Source organism: Trachemys scripta, chromosome 7, assembly GCF_013100865.1.
Source record: "Trachemys scripta elegans isolate TJP31775 chromosome 7, CAS_Tse_1.0, whole genome shotgun sequence".
In the NCBI taxonomy this organism is placed as follows: domain Eukaryota; kingdom Metazoa; phylum Chordata; order Testudines; family Emydidae; genus Trachemys; species Trachemys scripta.
Window position 1 is genome coordinate 115743409 of NC_048304.1, and position 19210 is coordinate 115762618.

The window sequence follows — 19210 nt, forward strand, 5'->3', positions numbered from 1 at the left end:
CCGTGTGGAGAGTGTATGTGCATTGCACATTCCCCTCACAGCATTACCAGGGGGTTCAGGGAAAGAGGAAGGGCAGTACAGTTGCACAGCACAGCTCCAACCCCGTGCCTGGGATATTCTCCAACACAGAGGAGAGCACTGGAACAGTGGAGAAAGAGACATTGGATGTGTGTGTGTTTGTAGATCTACTTCCCAGGAACCCCTGTATACAGGGCCTTGAGGGGCAGCTGCCCTACAGAGAGATTGCACTGCAGCCCTACAACCTGACCATGGTTTGGACGATTGAGTCCAGTTACTTCCCTGCACAGAACCTATTTGTTCAGCCTATTAGAGAATGGGCTGAACTGGGCCTGTACCAAGGGGAGAACATGGCCCAGAAACAATTCTGAGAACGGTTCCAGCTGAAGGCCACTATCCAGAGAAATTGCCCATCGCTTTGTAAAACTGCAGCCATTCTGTTTTTGTGGGAGCCCTCCCATCTTTGTGGAAATGAAGCTCACATTGAACTGTGGGGGGCATTTTTTTTTAAATTTCTGGTAAACGAAACCTTAAAATTCAACCAGTAGCAAACAGCCAAAGAAATAAACACAAACATAATGTTTTCAAGCACAAGCATCTTGGGCTGAGTCCAGGGTCCTTCATGTGGTTTCTCTAACCAAACACCTTTCTTTTCAGTAGTGGTTTGGTGGTCTGCTGTTCAATCAGCCCTTTGAGTTGTTCTTGAATATTTCAGCGAGTATGTAATAACACACATGCTGTGGTACCATCAGCCCCCTTCCAGAACCCTGACTAGTGCTCAGAAGCCGTGTAAATTCTCGCTTCACCGGGAGCCAGATGTTTCCTGTACTATCAGTGTTAAGAGTCTAAAAACAGTGTTCCACAACACACAGAGATGTCTTATTTGTGCCGGGCTTCTGCGGCCCTCTGTTTGCAACTTGGCAATGGGATTTTCTTCCCGATCAATAGCATCATAGAGACAGATTGTGAATGCTTTAATGAGCACGAGCAGCACATACGTATGCAAGTAAGTGCTTACCAATCTAAGCCATAGCCAATGAAACTGTCTCTTTCGGGTCGAGGGTGGATAGTCAATGAAGACTCAAAACCAAATCAGGGTAAGCCATTTCCCAAAACAGTTCAGAAAGTTCAAAGGGGAAATAGTTGCTAGGGATAAAAAGTAGCAAGACTGTAATATACCGTCTAGTGCACACAGCCCGCTAGTGGATATAATTAAAGCAGCTCAACTGTATGTCATTGTCTCCAAAGCTAATGGAGAGTCTCTTCCAACCACAATAATAGGTGTTTGACCTTTCGGAGGAGGAGGATGCAAGTTCTATTCCCACTGTCACTGTGAAACTGGCCATGGTGCGCAACATAGTGACAGCCACTGGGACCACAAATTGGCAGCGGTGCTATACTCATTTTCAAGACAATAATCATCCTTTGGAAGCCTCTTTAAAGTCTGCAAGCCTTGGAGCAGCATGGCCACCTGACCGGCTTTTCTTCTTGCTGTCTCTTGCCAAACTGCCACAAGATGGCAGGGTTCAATTTACAGCATTACTTCCATGGCCGAGCCAACAGCCTCCGGGTGCTGTTTGGCTGGCTGGCAGAGGCACAAGATTCCTTCCTCGGAGGCATTGTGTACATCAGAGCAGTGACGCTGCATTACTCTAGATGCCGGGGCAGGTAGGGGTGTTATTCAGTTCTCAGCATTCTCAACGGTGACTAAGCCATCACCACTGGACCCTGTGTGAGAGCCACTGGTCAGTGTCGGGGCAGTCAATTAATCCAAGCTGCACAGGGCACTGAAGTTCTGGTTGATGGGGCTTAGTCTGAATAGTGCATCCACTCACTGTCGCCTCTTCTAGGGACTAGTCCTGTGCACGGACACAGTGGGAAGGATAGAGAAGAGTTTTAAGGTACTCTAAAAGCATGGCAATAGCCAACTTGTGCCTGTATCCTTAGGTATGATGATGGTGATAGGTTACTTTAGATCCCTCTTGATGGGCCCTGGGGATGGTGAGATGGGCTTCCCCTTATTATCTTACCGTTCGCCCCGGGAGTGTGCTGGGTTCTTGACTAGGAGACATGATCACTGTCCTGAGGAGCTTGTTAACTCATTTCAGCCATGACATGATGAGGGGGCTAACATGAGAACCAGAAGGGGCAGCGGTGAGTCATGGAGTCATATTACATTGCTTGGTTATCGTCAAGTGAGATGCTGCTATTGCTTTCATGGCAGGTCTCATTGCTAGTGTAAACCACTGGTGAGTGGGTGTATGTGTTGACTGCTATGCGTGACCTGATCTGCAGAGGATACATCTGTTACAACCCCAGCTATAGGTCTTTAGCTCAAGCTGTAGCAGCTTATGCTTTTCTAGTTCTGGAGGTCCCCAGTTCAATCTCTGGTGGGGATGGTCTTTTAGCCTCCATACACATTCATTTTTGGGTTTCTCTGCTGAGTAGACTAGCAAGAACATTGGGTGACATGGATATTTGACCCCTAAGAACTGGACTAGTATCACCAACTGATTTGTCATTCACAGGCAACCAGCCATCAGATAGTAGCAATTTTTGGTTGCTGGTGGCTTTGAAGACATGATTTAGAGGTCAAAGACTCTGTATCTCCATTACTAATTCATTTCTGCCTGCAAATATCCAGTTCTTAATCCAAAAGCCATCTTCATCCATATAGTCAGTCCACATGTAACATACTAACTAAGGGTGTGTGTCTTGCTAGTAGCTAGCATAGAAAATAAGGGCCTACAATTGCTCCCAGCTAGCGGAATTCCTCCTTAATTTAAATGGCAGCGACCAAGCTCTGTGCTGAAGGTCCAAGGTCCTCCAGTGACCCATGGTGAGAGGTTCTTACTGAAATCAAAGGCCATTTATTTAGATTTAAAAAACAACAACAACGATACAAGGCTCTAACACATCATTAAAAACACAATAAACTCCCCTGCAGCATTAAGAAACTATTAGAACAGGAACTGAGCCAGGCAGACAACTCCAGAAACTCCTTTCCACCCCATCATCATTATGGGAAGCAAACCCTCAGCCTTCTCCAAAAACCCTCTCAAACAAGTGTCTTTTCAGCATGCCCAGTAGGTCAGCAGATTTGGGCTAGCTTGAACCATATGTATATATATATTTGGGCATATATTTGTCCCATTGCCTAGAAAACGCAAAGGGAAAAATATATAAATTACTGCCAATGTCTGTAACTTAAAGAAACTAAGTTGAGTAGAGGTTTTTGTGTGGATTCCCATTTAGGATGTCTCTAGAGAGACAGTCTAGGTCAGAGATCTCACCACTATACTGCAGCTGTTTTATTCCATAATTGTTCCAAATGGTGCCGTCAAAAGTCAAACCCGAAGCCACGCCCTTTGTTGTAATTCCAAGGTTTGGATTTGATTTCCCTCGGGTGCACGACATTCACACTGAATGAATTCCCAGTTCACCTCTGCTGCCTCAATGCAGCATTGTCTGTTTCCTTCTTTTTTTCCCCCCATGAATCTGCTGTCATTGAGTGGCACACAAAAAAACCCCTCCTCCTCCTAAGAGGACTGAGACCTGGGGAGCCGGAGCAGAGGAGAGGATGTCGCCTGTAAAGTTCAGAAATAAAAATGACTTGTTCTTTTGAGCTGCTGTTCCCTGATGTGACACTGTGATCAGTATCAAATGCTTGGTGGCAAGGATTTTTGTTGAGCTTTGCCAGCTAAAATAGGTTTAACCTACCAGTTGCTCTTTGTGAGTTTAACAATGTGTATGACAATAAAAGGCTGCCGCCACTAGATTGTTAATACATGAATGGTTCCAATTCTATATGTTTACTATTGTGCTCTGTACATTTCCTGGATGGAATGTTTGGCTCTGTCTAGTGTGACAGATTCTGCTTTGCACAAGATGCTTAATCAGCCTCATGGTAATTAATCAAGACATACCTGGAATGAAGATGACTTCAAATTAAGGACAGTTTCCGGATCCCTTTAAAATACAGGATGCTTTCTGCTCCAGTAAAAAGTCATTCCTTGTGTCTTTCAATCCTTACTTTGCTGTTGTTCTCATCTCTGGATACAGAGAGGTGACAGTTTATCCCATCAGCAGAAAACCTGCTAGAAACATCAACCCAGGCTGAAACCCTACTTATGCATATCCATCAGTGATCTGCAAAGTTGCCATTTCTTGGGGCAGGTAGACAACTATTATAGACCAGAATAATAGGTAAGGAGAATGAAATGCACAGACCCAAGCTCGTGGAAGATTCCAGGCAAATGGATTGTGTAGAGATCTATAAACGGGTGCGGGGATCAGCGCTACTGAGGGCAGGGTCAGCTCCACAGCCCCTCCAGATGTACTGAGGGAAATAGTTGCCATGACCCCTGTGTAAACCCTGCAGTGGAGATTGTGACCACTGGATCAGCATAAGCACTAGCCATTATTATGGTATGATTTACAATAACACCCAGGGGGCCGACCAAGAACAAAGCCCCACTACTCATGGGCACAGAAAGTCCCTGGCCTGAAGAGCTTGCAGTCTAACTAAACAACAGGTAGGAGGGGAAACAGGTGCAGTGACTTTCCACAGTAGGTCAGCAGCAGAACTGGGAATAGTACCCATGCTGGCTAGCTTGCAACCCGGGGCCTAAGTCATTGGACCATGCTCTTATCCTGCCAAAAACTCCCACCAGGCTGGATTTGGTGCAAAACACCTCTCCACTGCATACAATCCCAGTCCATAGCTGCCCCCCGCCCCCATGCCTACACCCACAGTGCCTCTCCTGAAGTCTTTATAGCATTAGGGAATTTCACTCCTCTGGACAAAGCGCTGCAAGGGCCTGATCCCGTTGAATCCATGGGCGTCTTTCCATTGATTTCAACAGCAGCTGGATCTGGCGCACACTCGGATGACAAGCACTACGCAAATATCTAGAGAGACTGAAATCGGGCAGTGACATCCCCCCTAAATGGGAAAGGGGAAGTTGCTCTTGGGTGTTAAAAAGCAACTGGCACATGCCCCCTCAACCTGTCAGCACTTCGGCCCCGTATTTTTCTGGGGTTTCACTTCCATCGTAATCAGCCGCTTGTTACCAAACCAGAGCTGTTGGGGAAATGGAGTTAAATTAAGAAAGATCAGAAGCAGGGACGGGAGCGACGCCTATATAAATATCTGCCTATATTATATAGAGTGCTGTAGTTAATCAATCCCAAGAACAAAGAGCTTGGCTTGAACTAAGAAACAGCCCAGCCAAGCGAAGGAGCCCTGCTGTGGTAAGCAAGCAAAGAGTGCTATCGACAAGGAAAAGAAAGGCCTCTCCCATCGAAGGAGTTGAAAACAAGGGATTTTAGCCCCTGAGGCAAGTATGGGACCCCGGCTCTCCGGGCTAGTGCTCTTCTGAAGGTTAGCAAGCATAGAAGCTGGTGGAGGGGACAGCAGCTTCTCTTAACTGAGGCAAAAACATATTGATTGTACGTTCAATAAAAGGTCATAACTCCCTTTGAGGGTCATGGCCATGTTCTTCCCAGTCCCAGCTCCAGCCCCAACCCCTCTCTCTCTGAAGAGCATTTTGTGCCAGTCTCTCCAGGTGGACACCTAGGGTAAAAGTGAGCTGCAAATGAGCTAATCATCATTAGTATGTCGGCAGAACCAGCCAGACTCACATCCCTCCTAATGGCTGACAAATGTCAGGGTGACTTGTATGCTTTTTTTGTTAATTGAATTGGTTAATTAGGTCCCAGAGGCCTGGCTGCTAATTATGAGCTGCAGAGGAATATGGGTTTTAAAAAAATAAAATAAAATCCAATGCAAGGAAGTTAAAACAAAAGAGAGAGAAGAAAAAAACACACACACACGCATAAAACCCTCCTTTGTGTTCTTTACAATCTGTACAGTTACCTTCGCTTAATTCCTGACCTGCCACATGCTACTGCCTTCTTGATGTGTTTTCAAAAAGGAGGGTTAGAGAAACTCCAAATCTGCCTTTTTTGATGAGAGCATCTGCTCAGTCAGCTACACGTTCATTAATTTTCTGCCAATTAGCAAAAAAAAAAAAAAAAACCCCAACCCCCCCCCCTCCAGATTTGCATCTTAATTTGTTACTTTGTAAAGATGTTGGGTTTTTTTTTTTTTAAAGTTAAACACTCCCTCTGGTTTGCCAGTCACAGAAAGTGAAGAGAGGATGGCACCTCTCTTGGTGCAAAGTGAACCAACTTCCCACCAAGAAAAGGCAATTAATCATTATATTTTACATTTCTATAGTGCCTGTCAACCCCGGTCTCAAAGCACTTGGCAAAAGTAATTCATTAAGTCTCCTGACATTGCTAATGGGGCAGCTGAGGACCAGCAAACTCCTCAGGGCAAGGGCTGTCTTTATTTGCGCCTGAGACTTTCCTCCAGGTACTTAATAATGAAAAATGATTACTATATCTGGTTTACAGAGGGGTAAACTAAGGCACAAAGCGGGATAGGTGACTGGCCTCAGTGAGACAGTGGCAGTGCTGGGAGGAGGACCAGTGTTCTGAGTCATACTTTCCCCTTTTTTTAAAAAAATGTTTACAACGACACACAGGATGGTCATTGTTTTATAGTAATCAGATGTATTAGAACAGACCATTTCCTGAACAGGCACTCACGGAGGTGAAGCTGCATGTTTCTACGCTGGGGATTTTTATTTTAAAGACAGGCAGTATCATCTAGTGGTTAAAGCAGAAGACTGGAAGTCAAGATACCTGGTTCCTAATCTCAAATCTACTACTGACTTGTCGTCTTACTATGGACAAGTCACTTAACGGCTATGTGCTTCATTTCCCCCGTGTCAGACTGATTGAATGACACAACCATTGTGGCACAGGTGTAACCACTGTCCTGCCACCCATTTTAGACAGCCCGCTTGCTATCCATATTGCTTCAGGGCCCCTTCATTTTCACTCCCCCTGCCTAGCTTTTTCTCAAGCCATTGCCAAGGGGCTGTCATGAGCCTTAATTCATAGCTGATTATAAGGGGATTGAGATCCTCAGATGAAGGCAAAATATTACAATGCTTGTTTCCCCATCTCCGTCTCCTGTTGGATAGTTAGTTGCCTTACGGGTTAAAATAAATTGCCTCGCATTCCCCCACTCTTGACTTTGCCATGAATCATGTATTCCAGTAGTCATTATACTTCCGTTTTTCTTCTTCTTCTTCATAGCATATGACACATATAGCAGTTGAAAAGTTCCACCAAGCTGCTGCCAGGTCACATTCAAAGGAAAGGATCTGGGAAGCTGGCAGCTAAACGTATCTGATAAGTTGGCACTGTTACTGCTCAGCAGGGGAGGGGGGAACGTGAAGGAAGGAAGAAAGAGAGGGGAAGATCAGGAATGGGGGGGGGGAATCAAGAGAGATTCAAAAGGCTTTTGTTTCTGAATCAGATTCTTCCAGACTCTGAAACTTTTGCAGAGATGTATGTCCCCCTGCTTCCTTTTCTCCAGAGTTAAGGGCATTAAAATAACTTATTAAAGGCCTGTATTTTCTTTCAGACAGGCTCTGAAAGGCGCTCAAGATGTCATTATTAAAAACAGCACTGCGCTTTGGGAGCTGGGTTTTGTGGCTAAAGAGAATAAAGCAGAAATGATCGAGTATTTGCTCCTACTCTGCCAACGTTACAAAGGCTGTGGTGAACCACAAGTTGCTAGAGAAAAGATGGGCAGCTTTGTAGCCGCCGGGACTGCATTCAAGGGTGGGTTGTGTAAAAATATGTTCAGGGCTTTGTTTTAAGGAGCATTGCATTACTGTAGCTTCCCAGTGTGATCCTGTGTTTCCGGCAGTTGGTTCAGGAATGAGCACTCTCCCTCTTGCAGGTAATTTGGGGGGAGGAAATCAACCCAAGTAATGACATTCCCTCCGGAATCCTCAGGCAGGTTGCAATAAAACAGCTTCTTGGGATTCTGTGGAGGGTCTTTGCTAAAAGCAATTCGAGGGATCCGCATGCAAATGGCATGATTATAAACAGAAGGAGCCTGTCCCTGGTGAAATAATTGAAAAGGGACACAAAAATAAACAAAGTGTCAAATGTCAGCTAACAAGGCAGATGTCTGAAACTTAAAAGTCAAAGCAAAAGTTTAAATAAAAGGACTGGATCCCTTAATCTATGCCCAGGCCTTACCAGCACAGTGTAATATAATAGGAAGTGTAATAAGGAAGTGAATTATTAAAGTCCTGCGCAGTCTGATAACATACTCCTAAACAGTCATTGGCGTTATACAAAGAGTTCTGCACCAAAAGGCACACATTTTACAATGTTACTGATTTGAATGGAATTATACCTGGTCATGCCCTGATATAACTGAGAAAAGAAACAGGCCCAATGCCAGTAATTAAGTGCAAAGTATTATTACAGACAGGATGGGGTATGCATGCGTCTGGCTCACCAACACTCTGGTTTATTGATTATTAGAAGCTTGTGAATGGAGGGGTAGCAACTAACAGCCATAGTTACAGCAAGCATGGAATTAACATATATATTTGTACAGCACCTAGCATATGCTATGGTAATACAAACAAACAAATAATAATAATAGAGCGGTGCAAGCTCATTTACACCAATGTAAATTAGGAGTACACTGCTATAAAATCAGAATCAGGCCCTGATCTGTAATCTTTACTGAGGAAAACGCCCTTTAACCTGGTTCTCTACAGGACCCGGGCCCTCATTCTGAAAAGGTTTCCCCGTGTGCTTAACGTTATACAAATACAAATCGTTCCATTGACTTTATCTGGGACCACGCACAGCACATGAAGATAAGCATGTGCATAAGTCTTTGCAGGACTGGGGCCTTAGTCATTTACCCCTGTGCAACACAGATGGAAGACATACATTGTCAGACATACATTTGCATCAGTGAAAGTGACTAAGCAAGGTGCAAGGGAGTAGAGAATCAGGAGTTATGACTGCAGGATTGGGTCCTAAATCAAGTGTTACCCAGTCCTTTGTTCCAGGACTTCATATTATTCCTGGAGCAAAACCAAGCGATTACTGTCCAAGATGGGTTTTTTTAAAGGGGTTTTTTTTATAGCCCCTAAACCTGATTTTCCAGTATGTTCCTCCTGTTTCATGCTGGTGTAACTCCACTGAATTCAATGGAGTTTCACTAGGAAAAAACTGGAGTAGCTCAGCAAAAAATAATCAGCGCTATCAGTAATTTCAAATTAAATAAATGGTAAGGTAGGTCCTGAGAGCAAGTGAAAAATACAAGCCCACCTTTCATCCCTGTTACCTCAAGTCTTCAATGGAGAGAAACTCGCTGACAACTGAAGGAAATTCTAAAAAAGAAAGACCTTCCCAAGCAGGTTTGTGCAATGGTTTTGGGTTTCTTTCCCCCTACAATGAATGTTCTTGAATAACCTGATTATCCTCATTAGTGCTCCATTCAGATGGCTGGGAATGAAGGGGGAATAAAGGATGGGGGGAGATCCTAAATCCTCAATATGATAATAGGACAAGGAGATCAGGGAGCCCCCTCCCACTCCTGCTAAAAGAATTTTTAATCTTCGCTGCTCTCTGAATATTGACTGGCTGCATATTGACATGCCACCTGCCGAGGCTGCTTTCGCTATTGATAACCGATGTCATCGTGTCTAAAGTTCAAAAACCAACAGGCGGCTTTCATGTTTGTAAACAGTATTGACCTGCATAAATAAGCTCGCCATTAGAATACCAGATTAAACAAGGACGAAGATGGAACATTTGTGAGATTAAATCCGGAAACAGTTAATTAAAAGCTGAGCGATAAACCCAGGCTGTAAACTGCAGCCAATTAATGCAAGCATCTATAGATCTACGAACACCTCCCCCCCCCCATACTACACCACACCCCTGTTGCTTCCCCCCATCCCATTGAAATACAACACGGAGCTATGCTATCTGCAACCCATCCTTCCTGCCCTATATCTGTCCCCCATCCCAGTGGAATAAAGCGCCCCTTCCCCGAAAAAAAGATCAGAAGGAGGGGAGTGATGATTACACCCTTCAAACCAGTAAAAAGTCATTTCCAAGAGCATGCACCATGGGGCATCACAGATTTTAAGGGGCATCCACAGAGACAGAAAGGCTGCTTTGCCGAGGATGCTCCCCTGAAAATCCATCAGCGATCCCTGGAGAAATCCACCCTGACATTGATGCTGCTGCTCTCTTAGGGATTCTGTGGGAGGGGGAATCAGTGGCAGGGTGTACCAGTTGGCATGTCAGGAACCATTGTATTTCTGCCCCTACCCCACTTGCAAAGCTGCCAGCCTCTCTTCCATCCCTCCTGGGGGCAGAATGCCTTGAGATCTTCAAGCAGGAAATTGCACCAAGTTTCAGGAGCACACTTTAACCCGTAGCACTCTCCCCATGGAGGGTTTCCTTGGGCTCTTTGTATCCTTGGTACCTTTGTACCCATTATTGTAGGGTCACCTGGGTGATTTTTTTTTTTTTTTTTTGACAAATGTGGTCTGAGCATAGGATGGGGATCCATGGACTCTTGATTCTAATCCAGCTCTGACAGTGACTTCCTCTGTGACCTTGGTTAAGTCACCTTGCCTCTTTGACTCGGTTTCCCCATCAATGTAATGGAGATGATAATACCCAGAGATGTTGACATTTTTCATTCAACAATATTTTTCAGTGAAAATTACCCTTTGATTAAAGTGTACATGGAAATGTTTGTACTTTTCAAAATTTCACTTTTACAAAGAAACAATTACAAAAAGAAAAGAAATGCATTTTGGCATCTCAGCATTTCCCCATCTCCCTTTTCTCCTTGTCCTCTTTTTTTCCCTTCTTTCCCCTTTTCATGCCAAAATGGAAAAAGGAGCGGGGGGGGGAGAGAGAGAAAGAGGGAAAAACCCTAGAAAAGCCAAAACCTTTTTGGTTTTCAAAATGGAAAAAGAGTTTGGGCTTCATTTCCTTCCCCACCCCCCAAAAAAAAATTGCAGAAAATTTCCAAACACAATTCAAATGTTTTGAAATCTCCCATGGAAAAGAAACACTTTATTTTACTTACTTACCTTACAAGCAACTTGTGAGGATGAGTTAATGTCTGTAAAGCACATTGAAAATGAAAATCATTATTCATCATTGCTAGAAGGCCTGCTTCTAGCAGTGGTGCTATATCACAGGTATTCAACATAGTGTGGAAATATGGATAATTTGGAGGATTTTGGGTAATTGGGGGAGGGTTACTGTACTGTTGATATGGGGAAAAAATCAAATTCCTATATTCTCTAGAAGCTAGTGCAGATGAAACAGTATCTATGGCCACCATCACTGTAGTATCTCAGAGTCTTTAATGTGTTTATCCAGAGAGAATCCCTGTGAAGTAGGGTAGTATTATCCCCATTTCATAGATGAGAAGTTGAGGCACAGGGGCTGAACCTAGGTCTCTAAGAACCCAGGCTAGACCCTAACCACTGGACTACCCTCCCCTATGGGGAGATGGTTTACTATATTTATCACCCTCTCACACACTCCTGTAATAAATGAGTATATTTGGCCTTTGGGGTGTTGGGTGGAAGTATCCCAGTCTTGCCTCCTCTTTTTCAGGAGGGATTGTATCCTATAGTTGCAGGGGGGCAGACTCAATGAAGTAATGGTTATTTCCCCACATCTATATTCCGATGACTAGTCCAGATTATGACTGACAACAGTGAATGACAAAACCACCATGGCACAATAATGGAGCCAATCAATCCATCTAAAGTCAAGATTGCTGTATGACTGAGGTCAGCCCACAAGGTAAGTATCTCAAAACACACAGCAAGCAATGTTCTGTTCACAGTATTAACATAAAAGGCTGGGGCTGGCACATTTAACTCGAGTACGCTGTCTGGTTTGCAGGCTCAACTGTAAGTTTCAACAAGCTACTCCCCTTGGGGTATTCCATTTACATCATCTTCTCTCCCACGGGAAGAGCTCAACAACAACAACAAAATCTGTTTAACAGCCCTGGAAATTAAATGCTTGTCACTCACCTTCTTGCAATAGCATTCTCATGCCATGGTCCCTAGTGCCCTCATTCAGGAAGGATCTGCTATTGGCAAACAAATAATAGCTGAAGTATTTTTTAAGTGTCAGCACTTTTAACGATGGTAACACGAATGTCGTATAGTCACACAAGAGGTGGTAGGCAAGGTAATTGTAGAGTAGCAGGGTGATTAAAGCACTGTACCAGGAACCACACTATCTAAGTTCTATTCCTGGCTCTGCTGCAAACAATCTATTGGCCCTTGAGTCTCTTAACCTCTGTGCCTTGGTTTCCCCAACCCTAAAATAGGATCAATAATGCAACATCTTGCAACCTCACAAGGACTCGTTTGTTCATTCCTATTTATAAAGTTATTTGAGATGCTGGGAAGAAAGCGCTATATTGATGCAAAGTATTATTACTGTGAATATCCACCATGCTTTGGGTGTGTTATAAGAGGCACAACACTAAAATATCATATTGTCATTTAGAAAAACTGGTTGGTAAAAAAAATTTTTTTTAAAAGTGGCAAATTTTTTTGTCCCCTTTAAAAAGAAATCATTCACCTTTTTCAGAAATTCTCACCAGCTGGCCAAAAACATGGAAAAATACAAAAAAAAAAGGTTGGTTTCTTTTTCAGGTGTAGCTAACCTTACTGGTTTGCCATGCCACTGCCCTCACAGTATGAGGTCCCTTCTATAGCTTTCCTTCTATGTCCTGCCTATGAAAAGTATGTATATCTGTCTATGGTATTTATACAGTCCCCCCCCCCCCCCCCATACCATAGAACACCTTACAATCTTCAATGCATTTATCCTTACAAGATCTCCGTGCGGTAGGACAGTGCTATTATCCTCATTTTACAGCCAGGGACCTGAGGCACAGAGAGACTAAGTGACTTGCCCGAGGGTGACACGGGATTTGTGGCAGAGCAGGAATTAAATCCAGTCTCCCACAGTACAGGTTAGTGCTCTAACCACTGGATCACCCTTCCTGTGGGAGGAGAGGAAAGGGGAGAAGCAGGTAACAAAATAACCATAACAATTTTAAACCTCACCATCAAGCTGCTTATACGCACATCGTGAGTGTAGCACAGGAATGACCGAATGAGCACCCACACAGAGATTTGCTTCCAGTCTGCTCCCTGTCCAGTCTCGATAGAGACAGCCAGTTTCGGACTCAGGGATCACTTACAAGAGTGCAGCATAACCTTGTCAATTCCTTTTACAGATGGCTACTCTGCAGCGCCTCACCATGTGATAGCATTGTCACCCTTATCTTTTCTCACCCTGTTTGTTCAGAGCTGCACTTGTCATGTTGAATTTAGATAGTGAATTCCAGGGCAGGGACTGTGTCATTTACTTGAGTATTAGTATATATTTAACAGTAATAGGATGGAACATTTGGCCAATCAGCTTGCTGCTAACAGAACGTTCATTGTCCAATAATGGGCAGCAATTACATTTACATGGGGGTTTAAGGGCCCGATCCAAAGCCCACTGAAGTCAATGGGAGTCTTTCCATTGACTTCAATGGGTTTTGGATCAGGCCCTTAGGAATTAAAATCAGTTCAGGGTATTTCGTTCATATGCCCAATAGAGGGCAAGAACAGAACACTGTAGATAAAAGACAGTTAAAAATGCTGATGGTCTCTAAAGGCAATCCAGTAAATGAATTCCTCTCCAGCTGTAGACCCTTAAAGATTGGCCATCACCCCAATTCAAATTACCAGATACCTTCAAACTCTAACTATGTATTTGTCCCAGTCTATAGAGCCCATGCGTATGGAAACAACGGTTCTTGGAAGACGTAAGACTCCTGACATCACTTCTTTCAGAAATATATTCAATTGTCTGCACAGAGACTAAAAGCAAAACAAAACAAAACCACACCCAGGTAATAGAAGGTCAGGGAAGTTTGTAGGTGGGGATATTTTACAGAGCTGCAGAATTATTTCAGTTCTTCAATCTAGAAGGAGGAAGGAAGAAAGGTCTGCTGGGTAAAGGTACAGGCCCTGCTGATAGTCAGGCGAGCCACATTCTAGTCCCACCTCTGCCATAGACTTCCCAGTGTGACCCTGAGCAAGTCATAATCTCTTTGTACCTCAGTTTCCCGCACATATTTACTTACCTTGCTGAGGGTGTTATGTTGCTAGGGCTTCATTCGTTATCACCCGAGAAGGGTTTTGTGGCCTTCAGATGGTGCTGAAGGAGGGAAAGGAGTAATACAATCCAGATCATCAACTGGTATAAATTGGTGTCGCTCCATTAACTTCAGTGGGAGCTATGCCCGTTTACACCCACTGAGTATCTGAGCTCATTCTTTTTAGAGCAACATTTTGAAATCCAGGATTGGCATGTGGACCCACACACATGCACACACGGAGAAAGGCAATGCAGCGTAACCTGTTTTTCAGTAGCTGCATTAAATAGATAAAAGATGGATTAGCTCAAATATGCATGGCAAAGATACATGCCCAAGCAACTCCAGGGCACAGAAGTTACTGAACAGGACATGAATTTGTGTACCTCTCCGTAGGGTAAATACTACCATATGTGCATTAAAAGAATCCTATTATTTATAGAGTGCTGACGTGAAACCCCCTGTAAGGGTTAGTATTTTGTTAGATAAACGTTTTTCACTCTGCGCATTCCCCCCCTTCTCTCTCCCCACTCTCCCCAACAATAACTTACAGATGTTAGAACAATAAATTGAATGAATAGTTTCCCACACTGGAATGCTTGCATGCAGAAGAACGCAGAAATGATTTCTGGCCAGTTTCTGACACTGATCTACAACTGCGCTGCATATATTGTGTTGCTCTTGTAGCGAGCCTTGAGCTGCTCCCTGCCAAGAATTAAGTGCTTGTTCCATAAACCTGGTGTAGATTATCACTTAGCTGTATAGAGGTATCTAATAGAATTAAATAGTTTGGCTCCTGACCAGTAACAGATGTGCGACATATAATGCAATAATAATGAGACTGAAAGCGCCGTGTTATGCCAAGGGAACATTGTGAGATAGCTCAAATTTCTTCCATTGCCCTGTCAAAGCTTTGTGGAAAGTAAAGTTGAAGTCCCGTGTTTATTGGAACAAAACAAGCTTTAACATTTTTTTATTTTCATCACAGAATGGATGTGTTCTCTAGCCCCATGTACTTAGGGGAACACAGGGTCGGTTTTTATTTCTGCGGAGCAGTGGATCTGCTTTACTCTATCCGTTCCTTTTTTTTTTTTTTTTACTAAAACTCTTCTCTAACTTAAATTCTTCTAAAGAGATTATGTTGAACCAAATCATAACTGGCTGCTGAGGACACACAAGCCTATGTAACGCGAGCTGCTGAGGTCGGAGCAGGCTGCATAGGAAGAGGAAGAGCTCTGTTGTACCCAATTTAAACCAGCCTGATGACTTTGATAGTTTCTAAAACAAGACAAAAGATGTGGAACTTAGGGTTAAGTCCGGCAAGGAGCTGGGTATTTCCTGTGAGGTGCTAAGCACCCTTGAATCCGACTGAGAATTTCTATGGGAGTTGGGGGTTCTCAGCTCCTCAGCGATCAGGCCCTTAGTTTATTATGTTTAGTGAGATGGAAAATTCTCTCAGCAAAAATGGCACCCATGTTGGGAGTCTCATAAGAGAAACTCCATGAGCATGGAGCCACAATTACTTTTGCCTTCCTTCAGGGGTCCCACCAGGCCAGGCCAAGGCACCCTGAGAGGAGTTGGTGGTGGTAGCTTCTACTGCCACTGCCCTTAGTGATCTTATCTGTGGACTTCACTCTCGAGGGTTGTCTAATTGTCACCTTCCCTTTGCACTAAAATTCCACTTTGCTGCAGCACTGGCTGGGGGGAGGAGGGGGAGGAAGGAGCAATGAGCCAACCTGACCAACCAAAGACAGTTGGCAAATACATGACACCTCTGCAAAGCGCAGAGGAGCTGTTCTACTACCACTCAAACAGCCACCGTTGGCTGCTGACACACTGGCCAGCTATCATCTTGTCTCTATCCTTCCACCCTTGGGTAAGGTTAGAGAGAAAGTTTTGGAGAGAAGATAATTCCCTGGGTATCTGGCTGCCTCAATCTTTTCCTGTGTCAGTCTGGTTATGGCACACAGACTGCACCGCACAGGCAGTTCTGGCGATGGATGGAAATCAGGGTTCTGCAATGATCTTGTTAGGCCTATGAGCAGACAGGCCAAACCGACGAAAAAATGCAGAAATTGGGCTTGTTTTTGGCTTAATTGGCTTGTGAGTAGCTTGTTGGCTAGTTTTTGGCTTGTAGCTTGTAGCTTCTTTTTTTGGATTGGCTTCCAGCAAGCAGGGGCAAGGGGCAAGCAGGGGCAAGGGGAGAGAGAGTCAGGGGTGCACAGCAGGCCCACCACAGTCCTAGACTGCATGCCGTGGAAATCTAGTCACATAGAGTGTTGGGGTTCTTAGGGATTGGCTTGTTTTGGCCTTGTTTTGAAATGGGATTAGCTTGATTTTTGGTTGATTGTGAAAGTCGGGGTGCTTAGTTACCGCATGAAAGTTTGCACCTGTGCCTATGAGCTGCCTTTGATGCCATAAGCTATTGCTGAGATGCCAATGAGCCCTAGCGAGAATAGTTACTTCCCTCCACTAGTTTTGCCCTCATCTTTCAGAGAGATCACAGAGGGTTGTTTTGCAGAATTGCCCTCATTTACAGACTGTCAGGGTAGGATGCAAGACCCATCTCTTTTCCCAGTAAAATGGTGACCTACATACAACGACTGTGGTGTTTAATTGATGATTTTTGTAATGCACATGGATAGAAAGAGCTATTACCAATATTGTTACAGTGGAGTGGGCAACTACCTGTCAAAAATTCTGACTATTCAACCAAATAGAAAACTGAATGACTATGCTTGTGTAACTGACATTAAATAATTTTTGTACTTCATGGTCCAAGAGACACAGACCAGGTTTTCATCTCAGGGCCAGAAGACCAAAAACATCAAGACACTTGATCACGGCCTTGGATAGCCTGAGAGACTACTGACACATGATCTGAGCTCTAAGGAGCCGAGAAGCAATACTAAGGTAGGTCTTTGTCCATCTCTAGTGGCTGAACCATTAGGAAGTTTGTGACTCTGTTGCTGCCCTAATATAATAGTGTTGTCCTTTAGCCAAAGCAGTAGCAGTTCATCCTGATCAATCCCCAGATCTTTGGTTCAGCGCCTGCAGATAACCCAGCCAGAAAGCAATCTCCCTTTGTAACTCTTGTTTATGTTTGCTTTCTTCATATGTATTAGCAAGTGATTTTCCTGGCCAAAATATTAGTGGAACCAGAGCATTTTAAGCAAATATTGGAAAAAGTAATTTTGAACCTGATCATCCAAAATCGGATACCAAGAGTTATGCCTATCCAATCAGGAAATAGAAACAATGCCATGTGACCTGACTATACATCTAATGAAAACTAAACACACAGCGTGAATTTCCATTATCAAACAGCTGTTCATGCACAAGCCGCAGCCCAAGAATTATTACTTGAGAAATAATTTTTCACTAATAAATACAATCAAAAGCTGCTTGCGGACAAATCTGACGCAGAAGAGGAGACTAAATTCAGGCAAATCAATTATTCGCCTGGCTCTATTACAAATGAAAGAAAAGGATATAAAATAGCCATCTGGGAAGCCAGAGAAAGCTCAAGACAAGTGTCCTCCTTGCTCTAAATCATCTCGGCAGTAAAACTCAGGAGAAAGTGGCAATTGATTAACTCTAATTGGAGGTTACATTAAATGATAATTAAGAATAATCAATGGCAGTGTTGGTATGCCAGCACCTCCCTCCTGGAGGCAATCCCCAGTACACCAATAAGACAGGTGATCTATGAGCCCTACATGTGCTCCGCCATCAATAAAGAAGCAATTCCCAGCAGCACTAACCCAGGGCTTTGGCGGAAAGAGAGCATTTCAATGAAAGACAGACTCACCGTCATGAGAGATGGCTGCTATACTACTCCCTACATCAAAGACTAGGATGCCCTCAAATGATGAAGGCTGGTAGCGACTGCTCAATGCCCACCTGCTTTCAAGCAACAGAGCACAAGGCACCCTGTCTCAGCACATCATTCTGCTTTTGTTCAGAACATTAGGGTGTTATCTACATTACTGTGTGGGCAGCATGCAAGGAATCACCACGATCTGCACAGACCCTTCTAAGTCATCTCTTTGAGAAAGGGCAATTCAGCAGGACCAGGGAATGGTGGGTGGAGGGTCAGAGATGGAGGGGGAATGAATTTGTAGTTCTGATCCATACAGTCCAATGAATTGTCTGGTCTAAACTTAGAGCTCAGTCTAATTCATAGATGTGTCTAAGGCAGGATGGAGGGCTACCCTGCAGTTTTCCCAGAGCTCCTATTATAGTTTTTTTCTACCCCTAACTCTGTTTGAGCAAATGAAATGAAGGCACTTTTTGCACATGTTCTAACAGCATGTGAGTGTGTGAAATTCCTTTTCCGGGGGTATGGACATCCATCCGAACCTCCCACATTTGACCTCCAGCATGTGCTAGGGAAGGGTGTCTCCAGTTCAAGGCAAGAAACTATTAGGATTGGTCACATACAATCATTAAATCTCTACCTATTTCTTAATCGGGGATGCCAGCTTCCACTGCACTAACCCTGAATTCGTCAATCTCAAGCGGCATAGAGTGTGAAGTTGGTTCAGATAAACAGCGCCAAAATTCAGATGGTTATCGACAGCAACCAGACTGCTTGGACCGGCCAAAGTAGGCTGCCTCAGGAGATTTCCGGCCTTTCACATTTCCTCAGGTAGCTCCAGACATAGCCCAGAAGTGCAGAACTGTGCCAAACAGAACACTCACGTGGAAAGGAAAGTCGCGTTTTTCAAAAACGCTTCAAGTTTTGAGTAAGGCTTTGCAGGGTGATGTTGTGTGGAAGGGAGAGGAAGCTAGCTTGTGTCTCAGCCCTGCATGGGATCGGGTCCTCGGAACAGAACAAAGACTACAATGCATCTTTGTCAAGAATAAGATATACAGTGATAAACAGTTTTAACAAATATTTCTCTTAAAAAACAAGCACAGTTTAATTCAGATGCCTTGCTGTATCCTCCCCTAATCTGAGTCTGCACATGATCTTAGGCCTGGTCTACAACTAGACGTTTTACTGACATAGCTATGTCGGGTCGGAGCGTAATATTTCTACCAATGTAGCTATGTCAGTAAAAGCCCTACAATAAATGCAAC

General features: G+C 43.9%; 1 long non-coding RNA gene across 3 annotated transcripts; it reads right to left on the reverse strand.

Annotated features, from left to right (window-relative positions):
- Positions 1–977: 977 nt before the first annotated feature.
- LOC117880541 lies at positions 978–13317 on the reverse strand. 3 transcript variants are annotated; one of them, XR_004646550.1, is made up of 5 exons: positions 13041–13317; positions 11991–12046; positions 11028–11059; positions 3945–8005; positions 978–1877 (listed from the first exon to the last, which is right to left on the reverse strand). It is a non-coding gene; the product is annotated as an uncharacterized LOC117880541 (long non-coding RNA). The 3 variants fall into 3 exon arrangements; XR_004646552.1 differs by having other exon boundaries at positions 11991–12049; XR_004646551.1 differs by lacking the exon at positions 11028–11059.
- Positions 13318–19210: the final 5893 nt, after the last annotated feature.